The sequence below is a fragment of the Chrysochloris asiatica genome, unplaced genomic scaffold (assembly GCF_000296735.1).
Source record: "Chrysochloris asiatica unplaced genomic scaffold, ChrAsi1.0 scaffold00263, whole genome shotgun sequence".
In the NCBI taxonomy this organism is placed as follows: Eukaryota; Metazoa; Chordata; class Mammalia; order Afrosoricida; family Chrysochloridae; genus Chrysochloris; species Chrysochloris asiatica.
This window is the reverse complement of record NW_006408781.1, coordinates 2,321,900-2,327,040: the sequence shown is the minus strand read 5'-3', so window position 1 is coordinate 2,327,040 and position 5,141 is coordinate 2,321,900.

Sequence of the window (5,141 nt, the reverse complement as noted above, 5' to 3'; positions counted from 1 at the left end):
GCCTGACCCAAGCCATGGTATTTTCAATAACCTCATATGCATGTGAAAGCTGGACAGTGAATAAGGAAGACCTAGAAGAATTGATGCCTTAGAGTTATGGTGTTAGAGGAAAACATGGTGAAAGTGCCATGGGCTGACAAAAGAACCAATAGATCCATTTTGGAAGAAGTGCAGCCAGAGTGCTCTTTAGTGGCCAAGATGGTCAAACTTCGTCTCTCATACTTTGGACATATTGTCAGGAGGGACCAGTCGTTGGAGAAGGATATCATGTTTGATAAGGGAGGGTCAGAGAAATAGAGGAAGACCCCCAACAGGATGGATTGGCCAACTGGCAGCATCGTTGGACTCAAGCGTGGCAACAGTAGTGAGGTTGGCCCAGGATCGGGCAGTGTTTCATTCTGCTGTGCACAAGGTCGCTATGGGTCGGTATCGACTCGATGGCACCTAAGAAACAACAACAACAACAATGCATTTGTAGATTATAAATTTGAGATCAGAGAGTAAAAAAAATGTTTGAACCAATTTTAATTGGTTTGATTATCGTTTTATAGTTTTGGTTAATCAGAATGATAATTGGAATGAAAAATTACAGTTTAACATACACATGGGCTCTCTCCCTCTTTTTCTTTCCTACTCTTGTTTGTTTCCTTTCCCATTTCCCTTACACAGATCTTTCATTTAAAATGATCTGATCAGAGGTTGTTATTGCTAAATGCCTTGAAGTTGGTTATGATTCATGGCGACCCTGTATAGGGTTTCTAAGGAGTGGCTGGTGGATTTGAATTGCTGACCTGGTTAATACAAAACTATCCTGTGGTTGAGTGTTTATGCTACAGCACCACACTGACTGGGAAACAGAATGCCCAAGGACTGTTAGAACATGTGACTCACAACGACCTTCCCAACACTCATTCTGCCAAATGTGATAAATTCTGGAGAGTAAGTCATTATGAATTAAGACACCTCCTGATGACTTGCAACCAATTGTTACTTTATGTCTAAGTATCAGTGGCTTTTAAGGAACTCTGGTAGCATAGTGGTTACGAATGGGGCTGTTAACCTCAGGGTCAGCAGTTGGAAACTACCAGCATTACTACGGGAGAAAGATGAGGCTTTCTGCTCCTGTAAAGATTTACAGCCTTGGAAACCCTGTATAGGGTCACAATGAGTCAGAACTGACTTCACGGCATACAACCACCACCACCACCACCATCAGTAGCTTTAATAAGATCAAACTCCTAGAACGAGTTGTTAGCTGCTATTGAATTGGGCTCCTGACTCATGGCAAACCCATGCACAATGGAATGAAATTCTGCCAGTCCTGTACCATCCCCTTGCTCAGATTGGGTCCTTGTGACCCACAGTTTCATTGACTGTAGTCCTTAGAAGTAGTCCCTTTTTCCTATAAAAGGTATTGTTGTTCTTAGGTGCCAGCAAGTTGTTTCCCACTCATAGCAACCCCATGCACAACAGAAGAAAACATTGCCCAGGCCTGTCCCACTCTAACAATTGTTGTTACCTTTGAGTCCATTGTTGCTGCCACTGTGCCAATCCATCTTATTGGAAGTCTTCCTCTGTTTTGTTGACCCTCCATTTTACCAAGCATGATGTCTTTCTACAAGAACTGGTCCTTCCTGATAATATGTTCAAAGTATGAGAGACAAAATCTTGCCATTCTGACTTCTGAGGAACATTCTAGCTGCCCTTCCAAGACAGATTTGTTTGTTTTTCTGGTAAGTCCATGGTACTTTCAATATTCTTTGCCAACACTATAATTCAAACGCATCGATTATTCTATGGTCTTCCTTATTCATTGTCCAACTTTCACATGCATAGGAGGTGACTGAAAATACTATGGCTTGGGTCAGGTGCATCTTAGTCCTCAAACTGACATCTTTGCTCTTGAACATTTTAAAGAGGTCTTTGCAGCTTATTTGCCTAGTGCAGTCCGTCATTTGATTTCTTGACCACTGTTTCCATGAGTGTTAGTTGTGGATCCAAGCAAAATTATTGTTGTTGTTCAGTGCCATTGAGTCAATTCTGACTCATAGTGTCCCTCTACAGGGTTTTTGAGGAGCAGTTGGTGAGCTTGAACAGCTAATCTTATGGTTCAAACTGACTTTTCAGTCTATCACATTAACCCACAGTGCCACAAGCTCCTGATGTTCATAAAACAATGGGGTATTCACCACTGGTGAATCAACCATACAAAATGAAGTCTTCCCTAACCGTTCTGACTCTTCTAGTACCATAAACCTCTCTTTTAATGGTATTTTCACATTACTTGTGTAATTATTTGATTAATATACATTTCCCTCATTGAACTCTGAGTTTTATGAGGCATGGACTATATACATTGTTGGTTATAGAGTATGCACTGGCACATAGTATGTCTGACACATATATGGTGCTCATTAATATTTTATGCATAAAGAAGAGAAAGAAATAAATTAAGAAAATGCAAGGTTCTGGTGTCCTCTAAGAGGATGCATGTCTTGGTGAAAGGAGTTTAAGTGATATTGGCTTTGAGGACAAGGTTGATTCCAGCTTCATATGATTTTCTCCTAAGCAATGGCCATGGGGGATTGGGAAGCAGGATGAGAGATAACTTGACATTTTTTTAAAAAAACGTTTTTATTGTGAGTTATGTATTGGTTTACATGGGTGAACATTATCTTTACATTCATCCTATCATATTTTGTTTCATTGCAATGATCATAATCCCTCCACACTCCTGCCCCCCGGCCACCAGCCCACAGCCGCTCTCCCTCCCTGAGTCCAGAGTCCCCAGCAGCTCCTTCTGTCCACGTCATCATCTCTGCCTCCATCCCTTGTGTTGCTGCCTCTCTGGACAGGGTCTTGCACTCTGCTTTTCTCCCTTGATGGTTCCAGGGATCTCCACTCCTGGACTGCAAAATCAGCCACTCCCCTCCTTTTTATACCAAACATTTACTTTTACCTTTCCAACACTCACTGTCAGACCAGATAGCAATCATTCCCTATTGAACCACAGGAGTCCTTTCCCCCTCACCTTTTATCAACACCACTGAGACAGCTTGGAAACAATTCAGTGGAGACTCTACCTTTCCCTGTATTCTCTGGAGCTAGGTTCCCTATTGAAAGCTTGTAACCCAGTCACTTCTTGCCTTTGTAGTCCCCCCATTTTAGATAGCCAATGTCTAAGTTCCCCATCCCTGTCAACCCTGTGTACCAAGGGGATGGGAATGATCCTCAATGTACAGATTTGTCTACTCCTTTGTCATACTGCATCCACAAGCATAGCTCAAGTTCATCCACTTGTAGTGGGTTACTCTTTCTTTTTTTGTTCTTCTTCTTTCTTTCTCTAGTCATGTTCTGATCATTCAGCCATTGATGCCAGGTCAAATGGGTACTATCTTCAAGAGTGGGTGTTCTTGTGCATCTCCCCTCACTTCATTTCAGCTGGACGCTTCACACTCCACTCTAGTCCTTTGGGGCCATGTCCCTACCCCTGGGCCCAGAAGTCCCCAGGTCTCGTCATTCTGCTGGTTAACCAAGTCTCAATTCAGGTTAACAGGAGTCTATTGAATGTGGTCAGACTTAGTTCACAACTTCATTGCTGTTTTCCCCCCACTTCCCCTTATCAGTGACCAACGTGGTCAACAGCAGGACCACATGCCAATTGAGTTTCAGTTGTGAAAGGGGGTTTGCCTTGAGGGGACCTGACCACTTGCCTTGATGGCTTCCTGGGGAACAACTTGCTTGTTCTTGTAGTAGTCAATTGGACTGCTGTTATTGTTCTTGATTTTTCCTGCTAGTCTTTCTTTCAAGAAGTATCTTCTGTTCTTCTAGGTGCTCCAGACTAGTCTGCTTATCCTTTCAAGTGGAAATGTCCCACCTCAGAAAATTCTGGATGGGGATCAGGATTCCACTTATGGTCTTGTGCAATGCAAAAGCTCCACAGGAAGCCTCCTTCACTGGGCAAGTTCTAGCCCCATTTTAGGTATTCCAATTAGTTATAGGCTGAAGACAGACTTACAAGATTTTTCTGGTGATGTTTCTGGCTATTCTTCTCTGTCACCTTCAAGTGTCTATTTTACAATAGTAGGCAAGGGAAACCAAGATTCAAAAGACAGCCAACCATCTTAAACTATGACTCAATCTTTGTATCCATGAGCACAGTTGTTCCACAGTTGTGCTTACATCGTTATTTACCTCTGTCCTATTTAGCCCATGTAAGCCTGCCTAGCTATTCTCCCATCTGCCTTGTGGGTGGGAAGATGAGGAAGATGAGGGAAGATGAGGAAGAAATGTGTAGAATCCCCCCACATCTCCTTTTGCAAATGTCCCTGTGCCAGACTTTAGCACCGGTTCACTGTGCCCACTGGGCTGTGGCCCCTCCCTCTGAACTCAGCCCGGGTGGGGTGACCACAGAGGGAGTCCCATGTCTGGATCAATTCCTAAATCGCAGCATTTTCCTTTATACCACAATTTTTCCACAGGTGGGTGCAGGAAACTGATGCCCTGCACCTTATGCTTGATCCAGAACTCTGGGGCTGTTCTGTAAAAGCAGCTCCTCTGGGTTTTCAGTCCCTCCCCCACAGAGACTGTCCTACCTGACTCTGCCTCTGCTGCTGACAAAACCGAAAGTCCCTGAGATTATTAGAAGTTTTACTGGCAAATGTCACGTTCTCTCAGAGGCCACCAGAACCTTGTATTTTCTGAATTTATTTCACGCTCATCTTCATACTTAAAATATTAATGAGCGCCATATATGTTCTGATTCATATTCTATAATCAAATATGTGTATAGTCCATGCCCTCATAAAACTCAGAGTTTCGTGGGGAAGATGTATATTAATCAAATAATTGTACAAGAAATATAAAAGTATAACTGAAAGAGAGGTTTATGGTACTAGAAGAGTCAAGGGACACTTCCCATTGTTAGGAAAGACTTCTGTTTGTATCGTGGACTCCCCACTTGTGGGATTGCTATATCCCATTGTTTTATAAACATCAGAAGCCTTGGGTATTTTATTTATGTATTAAAAGTAATACCCTAGTAAGAAAAATATTAACCATGTAATTTGTAGATGGATTCTGGGTTGTGTTGATTTTTACACAGATATACTTACATTATTTGTAGATGAGAATTTCTAAAA